The sequence below is a fragment of the Schistocerca piceifrons genome, chromosome 3 (genome assembly GCF_021461385.2).
Source record: "Schistocerca piceifrons isolate TAMUIC-IGC-003096 chromosome 3, iqSchPice1.1, whole genome shotgun sequence".
NCBI lineage: Eukaryota > Metazoa > Arthropoda > Insecta > Orthoptera > Acrididae > Schistocerca > Schistocerca piceifrons.
Genome location: NC_060140.1, coordinates 696891917 through 696911058, shown reverse-complemented (window position 1 = coordinate 696911058; position 19142 = coordinate 696891917). Strand labels below are relative to the sequence as shown.

The 19142-nt window shown below is 42.5% G+C and overlaps 1 protein-coding gene and 6 non-coding genes across 7 annotated transcripts in view; all 7 read left to right on the top strand.

Annotated features, from left to right (window-relative positions):
• The window catches only part of LOC124787816 (tRNA N(3)-methylcytidine methyltransferase METTL6), a 28791-nt gene that overhangs the window by 6343 nt on the left and 3306 nt on the right, over positions 1–19142 (top strand). Inside the window, exons 4-10 of the mRNA XM_047254748.1 lie at positions 172–204; positions 425–456; positions 764–790; positions 9630–9924; positions 11603–11635; positions 11857–11888; positions 12196–12222. The gene's annotated coding sequence lies outside the window, so the exon portion shown is untranslated. The remainder of the gene's footprint in view (positions 1–171; positions 205–424; positions 457–763; positions 791–9629; positions 9925–11602; positions 11636–11856; positions 11889–12195; positions 12223–19142) is intronic.
• On the top strand, positions 26–106 carry LOC124791145. Its single transcript, XR_007016562.1, has one exon. It is a non-coding gene; the product is annotated as a small nucleolar RNA snR60/Z15/Z230/Z193/J17 (small nucleolar RNA).
• Positions 277–359, top strand: LOC124791142. Its single transcript, XR_007016560.1, has one exon. It is a non-coding gene; the product is annotated as a small nucleolar RNA snR60/Z15/Z230/Z193/J17 (small nucleolar RNA).
• LOC124791147 lies at positions 616–698 on the top strand. The gene has a single exon (XR_007016564.1). It is a non-coding gene; the product is annotated as a small nucleolar RNA snR60/Z15/Z230/Z193/J17 (small nucleolar RNA).
• On the top strand, positions 11457–11537 carry LOC124791143. Its single transcript, XR_007016561.1, has one exon. It is a non-coding gene; the product is annotated as a small nucleolar RNA snR60/Z15/Z230/Z193/J17 (small nucleolar RNA).
• On the top strand, positions 11709–11791 carry LOC124791140. The gene has a single exon (XR_007016558.1). It is a non-coding gene; the product is annotated as a small nucleolar RNA snR60/Z15/Z230/Z193/J17 (small nucleolar RNA).
• LOC124791146 lies at positions 12048–12130 on the top strand. Its single transcript, XR_007016563.1, has one exon. It is a non-coding gene; the product is annotated as a small nucleolar RNA snR60/Z15/Z230/Z193/J17 (small nucleolar RNA).

Genomic DNA, 19142 nt, shown 5'->3' with positions numbered 1-19142 from the left:
TTGTATCAAAATTTGCCAAAATATTTGTCTGCAATGATGATATAATAGTTCAGATGAACTACTGTGATATATTTTCATGTCTTTCGCTCCTATCTGACTGTTGCGTGTAAGATACAATAATTGCTGAAAATATTATTGATGATAATGCCAATTATTCGTCGTATGTTTCAGATGGAGAAGTGAATTGGGTGCAATGAATTAAAGGTAAGTTTGGGTGATGGGGGGAAGGGGGCTCCACTCCAAGGAAGTGGCACAATCTGGATTTTCATATTTGGGTTGGATTATGTGATGATATAATAGTTCAGATGAACTACTTTGATATGTAATCTTATGTCTTTCGCTCCTATCTGATAATCATGTTAAATTATTAAATATTTACACTATAACTTCGAACAGTGAAACCACCTATCTCGTCTTGTTTCAGATGGAACACAGGTGCAGTTGCAGTAATTTAAGGTAAGGTGGACATGTTTTACTTCATAAAGCAGGAGTCAATTGATGTTTGTTGTTTGAGGTCTGTTGTAGTGTGGGTGACAGTGTAAGGAGAGTTAACTAAAATAATTGGGCAGTGAATATTTTAAAATATACAGTTCATAAACTTAAATTTTATTAAACATACAAACTATGATGAAATAATAGTTCAGATGAACTGCTGTGATATGTATTCCTATGTCTTTCGCTCCTAACTGATGCTGTGTGTGAAGTGCAGAATAATTTTGGAAAAAAATATTTGATTCTAATTTCTCACTTTATTTCCTTTCAGGTGAATGCTGTGCCAGTAACACGAAGGGTAAGTAATCATTGTGTTGCAAAAAAAGGTAGTGCTCTTTCATAGTTAGACAATGAACAGTATTAACAGTTCACATGTCTAGCAGCAGGGGAGCTCGATGCATACTCAGTTGCCAATAACAGTTACAACATATGTTGTTTCTGTGTGTAAATTTATTTATACTTACTAATACTTACCGTATTTACTCGAATCGAGGCTGCACTATTTTTCCGGTTTTTGTAATCCAAAACCCCGCATGCGGCTTAGAATAGTGCAAAGCAAGCGGAAGTTCTGAAAAATGTTGGTAGGTGCCGCCACAACTAACTTCTGCCGTCGAATATATGTAGTGCTACACAGGCATGCTTTGTAGGCACAAAGATAAATACTGGCGCCAAAACCTCTGCGTCAGGAAATATATTTTAAGAAAGGGTGGAAGATGAGCTTTTTCTCTGCCCTGAGTTTAGACCACTGCATTTTCATACATTATCCAAAGAAGAATACAAATTCCATATTGTTCATCTTCGAATGTAGCAAAATTTCAATGTACGATGAAAATCCGACTGGCAAGACTGTTACGGATGTTTGTCAATATGACCAACTCTACGTTCTGAATTTTTTTCCTACCTGAGAAGAGATGGTTGCTAATAGGAACCTGATGAAATGTGAATCAGATGCAGTATTCTCTTCACCATAAGAATAATACGAATATAAACATTTTGCCATGTATTCCTTCGTGTTTGCTGCTATCTCATTTAAATCCTGTCTGCCTAATAAACTACGAAACTAGTGAGACAACAGCAAACATGGAAGAATATACGTATTGTGTCATGTTTATATTCGTGTATTATTCTTATGCCTAATAGTGATACAGTCAGAAATGAAGCACGGCAACTGACTAGATTTTTAAATCTAAGATGACTAATTTCTGTGCAGAATTTGATGTACTAAAGAAGCGGCTGCAAAGATTTTCAAACAGAGAAAAATTTTCGCCTAACTCCAGTTCCGAACATGTTCAATCATACGCAGTCTATTTGGTTCTTGTTGATCATTATCAAAGAAAGCAGCAGTGTAAGTAACAACAAATAGCAGTCTCTTGCCATTGTTTCGCTAATGAGACGATTCCTCTTTTTTTTAATTGTAAGCGGCAGTAGTGTGCACAAAAGCAAGCAATGCCGCGAGCGGCGACAGGCCGTAAACACGCACTATCAGAATGTGACAAACAGTGCATGACACAGTACAGTCATGCATTTTCAGCTTAGTGACATAAACTCATATAACAAAGAAAATGGCACTTATCAGATCAAAGCAAAATAAGCAATCAATTCAAACCAGACGAAGCACGTGAAAAAGGAATGGTACCCTTATAAATACGGACGGAGCGCCTGACGCATAGCAATGGCTACCTGGTAAAGCTTAACTGCTAAGCTTAAGACTCGAACCAAACTACTGTAGCTGTATCATCTTCCATTCGACCTAAATTGTCTCTCATATTACAATGAACCAACTTTGTTTAGATTTGGAGGTGCGGCCTAAAACTTTTCTCTCACCTTGAATTTCAGACCTCATTTTTCAGGTGCGGCTTAGATTCGAGTAAATACGGTACATAATAGCTCTAAAAATTGCGAAGAAATGTTAGCTATCTAGCATGCCAAAATAGCTTATGATAATTCACAATGGAAGTGCAAATGATATTAGTAATATTGGGTGGCCCAAAAAGGATGGTCGGATTTGAACTGCGTAGTACCATTGAAAGGTGAGGAGGGGGGACCACTGCCGGCTGTCTGCAAGTCGGCCATTACACCCAGTTTGCCACGAGATGGCGCAGTGGACGGTCGAGCATCGTGTTTTTGCTGTGGAACAGTTTTCAGAAATGATGAATCGTTTATTACTGTGCAACGATTGTTTCGACAACGTTTTGGTGTAGCGCGTGATGGACCCATTCCAGATCGCAGATCCATATCACGTTGGGTGACTGCATTCCGGACAACAGGGTCTGTCAAAAGTGGTAAATCTACAGGGCGTACACGTACGGCAGTTACTCCACAGAACATTGATGATGTTAGAGCGTCAGTGCTGCAAAGCCCGCGTCGTTCCACTAGGCGTCGTGCTCAAACTTTAGGCCTCAGCCGTAGTTCGTTGCAGCGTATTTTAAGCCGTGAGTTACAGTTTCACCCATACAAAATTATGATCATGCAAAAGCTGTAGGATCGTGATTTTGAGCAGCGAAGACGATTTTGTGAATCAATGCTTGACATTTTGTACTCTAATAATGATATTGTGCTTCTTATGTCAGATGAAGCCCATTTCCATTTAGATAGCTATGTCAATAAACAAAACTGCAGGTATTGGGCAGCAGATAATGCTAAGGTAACAGTCTGGTGTGGAATTTCAAGATTGGGGATTGTTGGTCCTTATTTTTTTGAGGAGAACAACGCTACAGTCACAGTGAACTCGAAACGTTACGTTAACATGCTACGTAGCTTTTTGGTGCCGAAACTGCGAGAGTTACATGTAAATCGAGATCGAATTTGGTTTCAACAGGACGGGGCCACGGCCCACACAGACAATGACTCCATGTGTGTTTTAAGGCGGATGTTCCCCCACCGCATCATCTCGCGTTTTGGAGATGTCCACTGGCCCGCGAGATCACCTGACCTCTCAGCATGTGATTTTTTTCTTTGGGGGATACCTAAAGTCAAAAGTCTACGTAAAGAAGCCCCGAAACTTAATTGATCTGAAGGAGGCAATCAGTGCGGAAATTATGGCAATTCAAGAAGAAACAGTAGTGAAAGTGATGGAAAATTTCGAGGAAAGACTTGTGGAATGCATCACCGAGGAAGGACACCATCTTCCGGAAGTCATTTTCCGTACATGATTTTTTGTGGTTAGTTCTTGTAATTGGGTGCCTGGGAGCATTTAGTTACGTAATTGAATAACATTAATTTGTAAAACTGATGGAGTTAAAGTTATTTAAAATGTGACCATCCTTTTTGGGCCACCCTGTATTGTACAATGGTAAGTCAAATATAAACTGGACTTTTTAAAAAGTCTATTTGAGCTTCAGAAAAATTTATGTGCATATTAACTTACTTTCATATAATAGTCTCCTGAATGGGAAACAATTTTTTCTTAGTGGGTAGACAATTAGTTGATACCATTTTAGTAAAATGAATGTGGCTGTGACAGAAGCCAGTTGAGCACAAACACTTAGGTAGCACCATTTTCAGATGTGTCCTCAGGTGGCTCCTTTAGTGGTCCAAACAAATGAAAATAGTTGTTGGGTTAGGGTTGTCATGTTCACAGTAAGATGTTAGTGGAGGTAATCAATTAGAACAACTTGCTTAAAATAAAGAAACTGTTGTTAAGAACCTTCTGGTTTAGTGCGATGGTGTCTTTCCATCACAATGGCAGGAGAGCATGATCATTCTGGTGCTGCAAAACCTGCTTGATGTGGGTAGCTACCGGAGCACCAGCCTCACTAAAACTGTAAGCTGCTGGAGTGTATGGTGTGTCAGTGGTTGGGTTGGGTTCTGGAGTCATGTGGACTGGCATCATATCTGTCAGTGTATGACTGGGGTTCCCGGGTTCTGCTCCTGATTTTTATCCTAAACTTCCTCTCACTCTGTACTTTCCGTGTCCGTTGGTGCCTCCCATAGTTCCCCCGTGTTTAGGAGAATGGCGTTCCACAGGGCTCGATTTTATCCTAAACTTCCTCTCGCTCTGTACTTTCCGTGTCCGTTGGTGCCTCCCATAGTTCCCCTGTGTTTAGGAGAATGGCGTTCCACAGGGCTCGGTATTGAGTGTCTATTTTTAGTGGCTATTAAGTCTAGCAGCAGCTGTAGGGCAGTCAGTCTCACCATCTCTGTATGCGGATGACTTCTGCATTTCGTATTGCTCCTCCAGTACTGGTGTTGCTGAGTGACACCTACAGGGAGCCATTCACAAGAGTCATGGGCCATATCTTTGTTCTCAGCCGTGAAATCTCGTCCTGTATTTCTGTCAGTGTTGCACCCTTAATCTGGAGCCAGAACTTTACCTTAATGGCGATTCACTCACTGTAGTGGAGACATATCGATTCGTAGGACTGGTTTTCGACGCCCTATTGACTTAGCTGCCTCATCTTTGTCAGCTTAAGCGGAAGTGCTGGCAGCACCTCAATACCCTCTGCTGCCTGAGCAACATCAACTGGGGTGCAAATCTCTATATGCTACTGCAGCTGTACAGAGCCCTTGTTCAATCCCACATTGACTATGGTTTGTGGTTCAGCAGTGCCCTCAGTGTTGTTTACTTGACCCATTCTCTTGTGCATTTGGATTACTGTCTACTTTTGCCAACAATGGCGGTTCATCTCCTGCATCGGCAGCCCAGGTCAGGGCTTAAAATTGTGGTTTTCCGTCTGGTCCCTTCTGTCTGAACTGGAGTACTTGGCTTTACCACCTCTCCTCGAGGTCCATTCACGTACTCCTACAAGGTGTACACCTAGGCCGCGGATTCTCCTACACCTTTCACATGGCGCTAAGGACTCCAGTAACCCTGTGGCTCTCAGCTATCACTTCCTCTCAATTCTCGACGTGTACTGGGATCTTAAAAGTGGTTTACACTGACGGCTCAATGGCTGATGGTCACGTAGGCTTTCCGTATGTTCATGGAGGACATATTGAACAGCAGTCCTTGCCAGATGGCTGCAGTGTTTTCACTGCAGAGCTGGCGGCCATATCTCCTGCTCTTGAGCACATCCGCTCATGCCCTGGTGAGTCATTTCTCCTGTGTATTGACTCCTTGAGCAGCTACAAGCTATCGCCAACCTTTGGTAGTGTCCATTCAGGAGTCCGTCTGTGCCCTGGAACAGTCCCGTTGTTCAGTGGTGTTTGTGTGGACCCCAGGACACGTTGGAATCCCAGGCAACAAACTTGCTGAACAGGCTATATGGAAATCACTTTTGGAGATGGGCATCTCCGAAACACCTGCATTCTGTCTTATGCCATGGTTTTTCAGCTTTGGGAGACTGAATGGCATAACAGTAAGCAACAAACTGCTTGTCATTAAGGATACTACGAATGTGCACAAGTCTTTTATGCGGTCCTCTTGCAGGGAATCAGTTGTCCTCTGCTGGCTCCGCATTGGCCATACATGGCTAATGCTTGGTTACCTCCTCCATCATAGGGACCCACCTCAGTGTCACTGTGGCTCACAAATGACAGTCGTCCACCTCTTGCTGGAATGCCCACTGCTAGCTGCTCTGCGGTGGACTTTTAACTTTTCCAGCACCCTACCTTCGGTGTTGGGTGACAATGCCTCAACAGCAGCTTTAGTTTTAAGTTTTATTCGTGAGGGTGGGTTTTATCATTTGATTTTAGTGCATGTCCTTTGTCCCTCTGTGTCCTCCACCCTAGTGCTTTTAGGGTCGAGGTTTTAATGTGTTGCAGAGTGGCTGGCTTCTCCTCTTTATTCTCATGGTCAGCCACCCATGGTAATCTGTTCTCTTGTTTTGATCTCTTCTACATGTATCATGCACGTCTCTGTGGTTTACTTGTCCGATTGGTCCATTTTAGTGTTTGTTGCCCTCTGTCATTCTTGTGGTTTTCTTCTTTCTTCCAGGTGTGTTTTGTATGTCTCGATTATTTTATTCCCACTCCTGTGGAATAATTTTAATTGGAATGAGGGACTGATGACCTAGCAGTTTGATTCCTCCCCATCTTTTAAACAAACAGACCAACCAACCTTAGCATTGAATGGTTGTGTTACTGTGTAAAGTATGTAACCCTGTACAGACAGTTGGTCAATGCGATTTAAGCAACTTGCAGTCATTGAATTCTTGACAGCAGAAGGTCACCCCAAAGGAGATTCATCAGAGGATGAAAGCAGTTTATGGTAATTCTTTTGATGTGAGTACTGTGCATCATTGGGTGAGTGAGTTTAAAGATGTTGAGGCGGAAACATCTGACCTGTGTGACAGTTGGAAGTCCTGTGACAGCAACCAGAGTTTCACAAGCAAAATGTTGACATATTGATTCAGGATGATTGTTTTATCATTCAGAGAAATTGCGAGTACAATTGGCATTTCACAAGAACGTGTGGGTCACATTATTGCTTTGCTTGGCTATTGGAAGATCTGTGCACGATGGATACTGCGGATGCTGACTCCTGAACATGAAAGTGCACAAGCATCCTCCATACAGTCCTAGTTTAGCACCATCAGACTTCCATCTGTTCCCGATAATGAGTCTGTGGGGACATCATTATGCTTCTGATGAAGATGTTGAGTTTACTGAGAGATTGTGGTTGCGGAAACAGTGTCGTGGTCTTCTGTGGCGGCTTCAGAAAACTTGTTCATCGTTGGCAGAAATGTATCCAATTGGCTGGTGATAATGTGGGAAAGTGAATATTGGTAATTAAACATCGTATTCTAAGGGTTATTTCTGACTTTGATTTATTAAAATATTCCCATCCAAACCCAACCTTCCAAGGTCTCCATTAATGGCACAGTGGACACTCGCCAGTGGCTGAAGGAACCACAAACTGTTGAAGGGCTTCACAGTCTTTCCTCCATGCCTGAAGCTACTTCTGAGAGGTCCTCCCAGCAAGCCCCTAAAGAGAAGGGAGAAGGCAATCAAATTAAATAGTCGGCTAAGGAACAGGACCCGGTGGCCCCAACACCACCACACCCTACCAGTTCTGCCTCTGAGGATGAGGTGGAGATTTTAGCATCCCCCCAAGCACCTGGATCTCTGACACCTCACCCACAATGGCAATGGATGTGTAAATACTCAGCTGGTTGCAGCAGGTCATAGTGAGGTAACATGCCTCTTTGGTCACTACATGTTTTCCCCAACTCCAGAATGCGTCATCCTCCAGTGGAGTTGCGGCAGTTTTTTCTCCCACCTGGCTGAGCTTGTGTTACACCTGCTTTTTCTGTTGTTCTTCAGGAAACCCGGTTTCCTGTAATGCGGACTCCTTCCCTTCATAGCTAATGGGGTACTACAAAAACTGTACTGACTTTGACAGACTGTCAGGGAGAGTCCATACCTTTGTCTATAGTGATCTGTGCCCCTTCAAACACCTTTTGAAGCTGTGGCTGTCAGGGTGAGGACTACGCTGGAAATTACCATCTGTAACATTACCTCCCTTCAGATGGCGAAGTGCCGGCCCATGTATTGGCTGCACTAATATCCCAACCCTCACCCACCTTTTCTACTTAAGGCTGATTTTAACACCCATAACCCTTTGTGGGTTGAAACCAAGCTTACTGGCATGGTAAAGATGTTCAGGACCTACTAACTCAACTTGACCTTTGCCTACTAAATACAGGAGCCCCCACACATTTCAGTGTGGCATATGGCACATAGTCAGCCATTGCTCTCACAGTTTGCGATCCTGGCCTTCTTTCTATCCACCAGAGAGCTCACGATGACTTATTTGGTAGTGACCACTTTCCACTCCTGTCCCTACCCCCAGCGTCCCTCATCTGGCCACTTGCCCAGATGGGCTCGTACCAAGGCAGACTGTGACCCTTTTACCCTCGCTACCACTGGAATCTCTCTGTTGCATGGCAACATCGATGAGGTGATCCACACCACCACTACTACCATTGTTGCTGCAGCTGAATTTGCAATCTCTTGTTCCCCAGGTTGCCGCCCCCCCCCCCCTGCAGTGGAAATCAGTGCCCTGGTGGTTGCTGGAAATCACTGTAGCCATGACAGTAGGCAGGCCCTCCAGTGTCGTAAGCACCACTCCTTGCTGGAGAACCTCATTGCTTTCAAATAGCTCTGTGCCCAGGTCCATCTAGTCATCAAGTGACAGAAGCAGGAGTGTTTGGGACACTGTCTCCTTCATTGGAACACAAACCTCTACTTTGCAGGTTTGGACCAAGCTCAGACGACTACAGCTATCAGATCTCTGCAGGAATTTCTACATTCGGAGCTGTATCTGCCATTCCAGACATAATTGCAGTGTCTTGCCAAGCATTGTGCTCACAGCTCTGCTTCTGAGAATTACTGTCCCACCTTTCGTCTTGTCAGACAGCGGGTGGAATGAGAACTACCCCTGTTTTGCTCCATGCCTACCTTCAGTGAGTAAGAGTTTCTCAGTGCCCTTGCTAACTGTCCTGACACATCCCCTGGCCCAGACTGCCTCCATTCCCAAATGCTTAAACATCTATAAGCTTGCTCACTGCTGTTTCAATTTACATTACACAGTTTGAACTTGGAGGTTGGACAGGGGATTTGGTTATCCTAAAAAACTTCGAACAAAATGTCATACATTGTGCAGTATTTGCAACGGGTTACTGACTGCTGCTTTTTATGGAAGTTTAACATCTTGATATACTTTCAGAATTGTTATGAATCTATTGTTGGTTACTGATACGTATGCTTTTAATGCATAGGCCGGAATGATCACCACAGTAAAATAAGGGAAATCAGAGCTCGTACGGAAAGATATAGGTGTCCATTCTTTCCATGTGCTGTACAAGATTGGCATAATAGAGAATTGTGAAGGTGGTTCGATGAACCCTCTGCCAGGTACTTAGATGTGATTTTCAGATTATCCATGTAGATGTAGATGCATCCCCATACCATCTTCACACACACACACACACACACACACACACACACACACACACACACACACACACACAGAATTAGGCCTAGCCTTGTAGCTATGAGAAACATATAGCAGCATTACTGTGTTACCTCTCAACAGTGAATTTGTCTCCTAGACTTGAGTGTAATATTCAGTTCTGTGATGTGAAAGAGAAGCGGCTGATTATTGTTGCTGACTTTAGCTCTATCTGAGTGTTTTATAATAGAGAAGTTGAAGAATAACAGTATATGCAGGTTTTACAGTATTTTTTTCATTACAGGGTAGAGAGAGCAGCAGTGTCAAAATAGTGCTGCAGACAAGTTATTTGTGCTGTGCCTTATGGCACTCAATGGAAGAATTTGGGTTTGGCAGATGCCTGGTGAATGTTACCTGCCATGTCCACTATTAGATGCCTGGATACTTCTGATCAGAAATGTAAATATATTACATATGTGATGTTGAAGAAAAGGCCATAACATTTTGACACATGGTGTGAATGTATGGGTAGACTGCTATCTGTACTGTTTGGATAGTGAATTGTGTGCCAGCTGGTCTCGGTGGAAATTACATTAAAGGTAAGCATTTATAGATTACTACATTTGAGTTTCGTGGAAATTTTGTCTGAGTTGGTGGTTGAAATTTGCTGGTTCATGCTAATAATGGGTTTTTGATTTAAATTTGTTGGTTCATTGTAATAGTGTTCAGAATACGGTAATTCTTACCAGTGTGTGTAGTGGTGTGCATATATGGGTGGTGGAGCAGTGTGTAATGCAAGCAGCAGCGTACTAAATGCTGCAGCCAGTAGTGTAATTATGCCTTGTCTATTTGTGGATTAGGAGGGGGTGAGGGTACTTAGACACTAGTGTTCAGTGTTGCAGTACAAAGTTAGGATTGCCAACTGTCTCGTGAAGTATAGGTTTTTCTGTATTTGAGGATTGCAAACATTATCCCATATGAAGCTTATATTGGTTGCTTAAAATAATACAGTTAATATTTCTATGTTGATGTACAGCATTTGTTACTCATTTCTTCACTACTAGGTGTGGCCTGTATGCTGCATTGACATACTGAAGTATCAATTATTCTTACAACATGTTTTTCAGAACAGGATATGGTACATTGCATCACTGATTCATTGTTAGACAATGCATTTGTTAGTTAGCTTTATTTAAATTGAAGTTACAAAAGTTGACAATTTTGAACGTGGCTGTATTTAAATGGGGCAATACTAACTCCAGGTCTGAGACGTGTCTAATTTACTGTTTAAGTCAATTAAATGTGTTTATCTAGAAAAATTAGAAATGTCCCTCACCAGCATGTCAAAAATAATTTGTCCAAGGCAAAATGCACAAGATATAATTTAAGTTTACCAGGATTTTTTTTTCAGAAATTTCTAAAAATGACTGTTCATTAAAGAAACGAAATAGGCATTAGTCTACTCCAGAATAGGACCAGGGCCGTACTTACATGTTTCGGTAGGAATGTTGTTAGTGTTGCCATAGGCAGGAAACTATAATTATCCTTCGTAAGAGTTGTGTGAACAATAGTGAAATTTATAATCATGATTGTCAGAGATATTCTGTTGCTGCAATTTAACCCGTGCTGTTAGGATTCTGACTAACCACACTCTTGGAAAAAGTGGCAAAAAATTTCCTATTTGTGTGTTTCTGCTTCGTAAGTGGTGTTATTGGATGACTACATAGCATGGCCTATGATCTGAATGTCTGTCATTGCTTGGTGGGTCACGTGATACGGCTGACAAAAGTGCACCATGCAGGAAATTCAGTGCTTTGGAAACTACCATGCTGTATTTGATGGAATTCATACTTGTACTTCCATAATAAAAAATATGCAGTATACATGTTGCCCTGCATCAAAGATCTTTCCAAAACATTGATAAGCTTTACAGCTCTGAGGGATAGCATGTTGTCACTTATTTGGGTGGGGGGGGGGGGGGGGGGAATTTACATACATCTGGGAAAGTGTATTTTCACTCAGTAAAAAGCCTCATCGTGCTGGGAATTTTTTTCTTGTCCATACATACTCCCAGATCTTACAACACGTCTCGTATTGTGGTATGAATTGTATCAAAATTTGCCAAAATATTTGTCTGCAATGATGATATAATAGTTCAGATGAACTACTGTGATATATTTTCATGTCTTTCGCTCCTATCTGACTGTTGCGTGTAAGATACAATAATTGCTGAAAATATTATTGATGATAATGCCAATTATTCGTCGTATGTTTCAGATGGAGAAGTGAATTGGGTGCAATGAATTAAAGGTTAAGTTTGGGTGATGGGGGGAAGGGGGCTCCACTCCAAGGAAGTGGCACAATCTGGATTTTCATATTTGGGTTGGATTATGTGATGATATAATAGTTCAGATGAACTACTTTGATATGTAATCTTATGTCTTTCGCTCCTATCTGATAATCATGTTAAATTATTAAATATTTACACTATAACTTCGAACAGTAAAATCACCTATCTCGTCTTGTTTCAGATGGAACACAGGTGCAGTTGCAGTAATTTAAGGTAAGGTGGACATGTTTTACTTCATAAAGCAGGAGTCAATTGATGTTTGTTGTTTGAGGTATGTTGTAGTGTGGGTGACAGTGTAAGGAGAGTTAACTAAAATAATTGGGCAGTGAATATTTTAAAATATACAGTTCATAAACTTAAATTTTATTAAACATACAAACTATGATGAAATAATAGTTCAGATGAACTGCTGTGATATGTATTCCTATGTCTTTCGCTCCTAACTGATGCTGTGTGTGAAGTGCAGAATAATTTTGGAAAAAAATATTTGATTCTAATTTCTCACTTTATTTCCTTTCAGGTGAATGCTGTGCCAGTAACACGAAGGGTAAGTAATCATTGTGTTGCAAAAAAAGGTAGTGCTCTTTCATAGTTAGACAATGAACAGTATTAACAGTTCACATGTCTAGCAGCAGGGGAGCTCGATGCATACTCAGTTGCCAATAACAGTTACAACATATGTTGTTTCTGTGTGTAAATTTATTTATACTTACTAATACTTACCGTATTTACTCGAATCGAGGCTGCACTATTTTTCCGGTTTTTGTAATCCAAAACCCCGCATGCGGCTTAGAATAGTGCAAAGCAAGCGGAAGTTCTGAAAAATGTTAGTAGGTGCCGCCACAACTAACTTCTGCCGTCGAATATATGTAGTGCTACACAGGCATGCTTTGTAGGCACAAAGATAAATACTGGCGCCAAAACCTCTGCGTCAGGAAATATATTTTAAGAAAGGGTGGAAGATGAGCTTTTTCTCTGCCCTGAGTTTAGACCACTGCATTTTCATACATTATCCAAAGAAGAATACAAATTCCATATTGTTCATCTTCGAATGTAGCAAAATTTCAATGTACTATGAAAATCCGACTGGCAAGACTGTTACGGATGTTTGTCAATATGACCAACTCTACGTTCTGAATTTTTTTCCTACCTGAGAAGAGATGGTTGCTAATAGGAACCTGATGAAATGTGAATCAGATGCAGTATTCTCTTCACCATAAGAATAATACGAATATAAACATTTTGCCATGTATTCCTTCGTGTTTGCTGCTATCTCATTTAAATCCTGTCTGCCTAATAAACTACGAAACTAGTGAGACAACAGCAAACATGGAAGAATATACGTATTGTGTCATGTTTATATTCGTGTATTATTCTTATGCCTAATAGTGATACAGTCAGAAATGAAGCACGGCAACTGACTAGATTTTTAAATCTAAGATGACTAATTTCTGTGCAGAATTTGATGTACTAAAGAAGCGGCTGCAAAGATTTTCAAACAGAGAAAAATTTTCGCCTAACTCCAGTTCCGAACATGTTCAATCATACGCAGTCTATTTGGTTCTTGTTGATCATTATCAAAGAAAGCAGCAGTGTAAGTAACAACAAATAGCAGTCTCTTGCCATTGTTTCGCTAATGAGACGATTCCTCTTTTTTTTTAATTGTAAGCGGTGGTAGTGTGCACAAAAGCAAGCAATGCCGCGAGCGGCGACAGGCCGTAAACACGCACTATCAGAATGTGACAAACAGTGCATGACACAGTACAGTCATGCATTTTCAGCTTAGTGACATAAACTCATATAACAAAGAAAATGGCACTTATCAGATCAAAGCAAAATAAGCAATCAATTCAAACCAGACGAAGCACGTGAAAAAGGAATGGTACCCTTATAAATACGGACGGAGCGCCTGACGCATAGCAATGGCTACCTGGTAAAGCTTAACTGCTAAGCTTAAGACTCGAACCAAACTACTGTAGCTGTATCATCTTCCATTCGACCTAAATTGTCTCTCATATTACAATGAACCAACTTTGTTTAGATTTGGAGGTGCGGCCTAAAACTTTTCTCTCACCTTGAATTTCAGACCTCATTTTTCAGGTGCGGCTTAGATTCGAGTAAATACGGTACATAATAGCTCTAAAAATTGCGAAGAAATGTTAGCTATCTAGCATGCCAAAATAGCTTATGATAATTCACAATGGAAGTGCAAATGATATTAGTAATATTGGGTGGCCCAAAAAGGATGGTCGGATTTGAACTGCGTAGTACCATTGAAAGGTGAGGAGGGGGGACCACTGCCGGCTGTCTGCAAGTCGGCCATTACACCCAGTTTGCCACGAGATGGCGCAGTGGACGGTCGAGCATCGTGTTTTTGCTGTGGAACAGTTTTCAGAAATGATGAATCGTTTATTACTGTGCAACGATTGTTTCGACAACGTTTTGGTGTAGCGCGTGATGGACCCATTCCAGATCGCAGATCCATATCACGTTGGGTGACTGCATTCCGGACAACAGGGTCTGTCAAAAGTGGTAAATCTACAGGGCGTACACGTACGGCAGTTACTCCACAGAACATTGATGATGTTAGAGCGTCAGTGCTGCAAAGCCCGCGTCGTTCCACTAGGCGTCGTGCTCAAACTTTAGGCCTCAGCCGTAGTTCGTTGCAGCGTATTTTAAGCCGTGAGTTACAGTTTCACCCATACAAAATTATGATCACGCAAAAGCTGTATGATCGTGATTTTGAGCAGCGAAGACGATTTTGTGAATCAATGCTTGACATTTTGTACTCTAATAATGATATTGTGCTTCTTATGTCAGATGAAGCCCATTTCCATTTAGATAGCTATGTCAATAAACAAAACTGCAGGTATTGGGCAGCAGATAATGCTAAGGTAACAGTCTGGTGTGGAATTTCAAGATTGGGGATTGTTGGTCCTTATTTTTTTGAGGAGAACAACGCTACAGTCACAGTGAACTCGAAACGTTACGTTAACATGCTACGTAGCTTTTTGGTGCCGAAACTGCGAGAGTTACATGTAAATCGAGATCGAATTTGGTTTCAACAGGACGGGGCCACGGCCCACACAGACAATGACTCCATGTGTGTTTTAAGGCGGATGTTCCCCCACCACATCATCTCGCGTTTTGGAGATGTCCACTGGCCCGCGAGATCACCTGACCTCTCAGCATGTGATTTTTTTCTTTGGGGATACCTAAAGTCAAAAGTCTACGTAAAGAAGCCCCGAAACTTAATTGATCTGAAGGAGGCAATCAGTGCGGAAATTATGGCAATTCAAGAAGAAACAGTAGTGAAAGTGATGGAAAATTTCGAGGAAAGACTTGTGGAATGCATCACCGAGGAAGGACACCATCTTCCGGAAGTCATTTTCCGTACATGATTTTTTGTGGTTAGTTCTTGTAATTGGGTGCCTGGGAGCATTTAGTTACGTAATTGAATAACATTAATTTGTAAAACTGATGGAGTTAAAGTTATTTAAAATGTGACCATCCTTTTTGGGCCACCCTGTATTGTACAATGGTAAGTCAAATATAAACTGGACTTTTTAAAAAGTCTATTTGAGCTTCAGAAAAATTTATGTGCATATTAACTTACTTTCATATAATAGTCTCCTGAATGGGAAACAATTTTTTCTTAGTGGGTAGACAATTAGTTGATACCATTTTAGTAAAATGAATGTGGCTGTGACAGAAGCCAGTTGAGCACAAACACTTAGGTAGCACCATTTTCAGATGTGTCCTCAGGTGGCTCCTTTAGTGGTCCAAACAAATGAAAATAGTTGTTGGGTTAGGGTTGTCATGTTCACAGTAAGATGTTAGTGGAGGTAATCAATTAGAACAACTTGCTTAAAATAAAGAAACTGTTGTTAAGAACCTTCTGGTTTAGTGCGATGGTGTCTTTCCATCACAATGGCAGGAGAGCATGATCATTCTGGTGCTGCAAAACCTGCTTGATGTGGGTAGCTACCGGAGCACCAGCCTCACTAAAACTGTAAGCTGCTGGAGTGTATGGTGTGTCAGTGGTTGGGTTGGGTTCTGGAGTCATGTGGACTGGCATCATATCTGTCAGTGTATGACTGGGGTTCCCGGGTTCTGCTCCTGATTTTTATCCTAAACTTCCTCTCGCTCTGTACTTTCCGTGTCCGTTGGTGCCTCCCATAGTTCCCCCGTGTTTAGGAGAATGGCGTTCCACAGGGCTCGATTTTATCCTAAACTTCCTCTCGCTCTGTACTTTCCATGTCCGTTGGTGCCTCCCATAGTTCCCCTGTGTTTAGGAGAATGGCGTTCCACAGGGCTCGGTATTGAGTGTCTATTTTTAGTGGCTATTAAGTCTAGCAGCAGCTGTAGGGCAGTCAGTCTCACCATCTCTGTATGCGGATGACTTCTGCATTTCGTATTGCTCCTCCAGTACTGGTGTTGCTGAGTGACACCTACAGGGAGCCATTCACAAGAGTCATGGGCCATATCTTTGTTCTCAGCCGTGAAATCTCGTCCTGTATTTCTGTCAGTGTTGCACCCTTAATCTGGAGCCAGAACTTTACCTTAATGGCGATTCACTCACTGTAGTGGAGACATATCGATTCGTAGGACTGGTTTTCGACGCCCAATTGACTTAGCTGCCTCATCTTTGTCAGCTTAAGCGGAAGTGCTGGCAGCACCTCAATACCCTCTGCTGCCTGAGCAACAGTGCCCTCAGTGTTGTTTACTTGACCCATTCTCTTGTGCATTTGGATTACTGTCTACTTTTGCCAACAATGGCGGTTCATCTCCTGCATCGGCAGCCCAGGTCAGGGCTTAAAATTGTGGTTTTCCGTCTGGTCCCTTCTGTCTGAACTGGAGTACTTGGCTTTACCACCTCTCCTCGAGGTCCATTCACGTACTCCTACAAGGTGTACACCTAGGCCGCGGATTCTCCTACACCTTTCACATGGCGCTAAGGACTCCAGTAACCCTGTGGCTCTCAGCTATCACTTCCTCTCAATTCTCGACGTGTACTGGGATCTTAAAAGTGGTTTACACTGACGGCTCAATGGCTGATGGTCACGTAGGCTTTCCGTATGTTCATGGAGGACATATTGAACAGCAGTCCTTGCCAGATGGCTGCAGTGTTTTCACTGCAGAGCTGGCGGCCATATCTCCTGCTCTTGAGCACATCCGCTCATGCCCTGGTGAGTCATTTCTCCTGTGTATTGACTCCTTGAGCAGCTACAAGCTATCGCCAACCTTTGGTAGTGTCCATTCAGGAGTCCGTCTGTGCCCTGGAACAGTCCCGTTGTTCAGTGGTGTTTGTGTGGACCCCAGGACACGTTGGAATCCCAGGCAACAAACTTGCTGAACAGGCTATATGGAAATCACTTTTGGAGATGGGCATCTCCGAAACACCTGCATTCTGTCTTATGCCATGGTTTTTCAGCTTTGGGAGACTGAATGGCATAACAGTAAGCAACAAACTGCTTGTCATTAAGGATACTACGAATGTGCACAAGTCTTTTATGCGGTCCTCTTGCAGGGAATCAGTTGTCCTCTGCTGGCTCCGCATTGGCCATACATGGCTAATGCTTGGTTACCTCCTCCATCATAGGGACCCACCTCAGTGTCACTGTGGCTCACAAATGACAGTCGTCCACCTCTTGCTGGAATGCCCACTGCTAGCTGCTCTGCGGTGGACTTTTAACTTTTCCAGCACCCTACCTTCGGTGTTGGGTGACAATGCCTCAACAGCAGCTTTAGTTTTAAGTTTTATTCGTGAGGGTGGGTTTTATCATTTGATTTTAGTGCATGTCCTTTGTCCCTCTGTGTCCTCCACCCTAGTGCTTTTAGGGTCGAGGTTTTAATGTGTTGCAGAGTGGCTGGCTTCTCCTCTTTATTCTCATGGTCAGCCACCCATGGTAATCTGTTCTCTTGTTTTGATCTCTTCTACATGTATCATGCACGTCTCTGTGGTTTACTTGTCCGATTGGTCCATTTTAGTGTTTGTTGCCCTCTGTCATTCTTGTGGTTTTCTTCTTTCTTCCAGGTGTGTTTTGTATGTCTCGATTATTTTATTCCCACTCCTGTGGAATAATTTTAATTGGAATGAGGGACTGATGACCTAGCAGTTTGATTCCTCCCCATCTTTTAAACAAACAGACCAACCAACCTTAGCATTGAATGGTTGTGTTACTGTGTAAAGTATGTAACCCTGTACAGACAGTTGGTCAATGCGATTTAAGCAACTTGCAGTCATTGAATTCTTGACAGCAGAAGGTCACCCCAAAGGAGATTCATCAGAGGATGAAAGCAGTTTATGGTAATTCTTTTGATGTGAGTACTGTGCATCATTGGGTGAGTGAGTTTAAAGATGTTGAGGCGGAAACATCTGACCTGTGTGACAGTTGGAAGTCCTGTGACAGCAACCAGAGTTTCACAAGCAAAATGTTGACATATTGATTCAGGATGATTGTTTTATCATTCAGAGAAATTGCGAGTACAATTGGCATTTCACAAGAACGTGTGGGTCACATTATTGCTTTGCTTGGCTATTGGAAGATCTGTGCACGATGGATACTGCGGATGCTGACTCCTGAACATGAAAGTGCACAAGCATCCTCCATACAGTCCTAGTTTAGCACCATCAGACTTCCATCTGTTCCCGATAATGAGTCTGTGGGGACATCATTATGCTTCTGATGAAGATGTTGAGTTTACTGAGAGATTGTGGTTGCGGAAACAGTGTCGTGGTCTTCTGTGGCGGCTTCAGAAAACTTGTTCATCGTTGGCAGAAATGTATCCAATTGGCTGGTGATAATGTGGGAAAGTGAATATTGGTAATTAAACATCGTATTCTAAGGGTTATTTCTGACTTTGATTTATTAAAATATTCCCATCCAAACCCAACCTTCCAAGGTCTCCATTAATGGCACAGTGGACACTCGCCAGTGGCTGAAGGAACCACAAACTGTTGAAGGGCTTCACAGTCTTTCCTCCATGCCTGAAGCTACTTCTGAGAGGTCCTCCCAGCAAGCCCCTAAAGAGAAGGGAGAAGGCAATCAAATTAAATAGTCGGCTAAGGAACAGGACCCGGTGGCCCCAACACCACCACACCCTACCAGTTCTGCCTCTGAGGATGAGGTGGAGATTTTAGCATCCCCCCAAGCACCTGGATCTCTGACACCTCACCCACAATGGCAATGGATGTGTAAATACTCAGCTGGTTGCAGCAGGTCATAGTGAGGTAACATGCCTCTTTGGTCACTACATGTTTTCCCCAACTCCAGAATGCGTCATCCTCCAGTGGAGTTGCGGCAGTTTTTTCTCCCACCTGGCTGAGCTTGTGTTACACCTGCTTTTTCTGTTGTTCTTCAGGAAACCCGGTTTCCTGTAATGCGGACTCCTTCCCTTCATAGCTAATGGGGTACTACAAAAACTGTACTGACTTTGACAGACTGTCAGGGAGAGTCCATACCT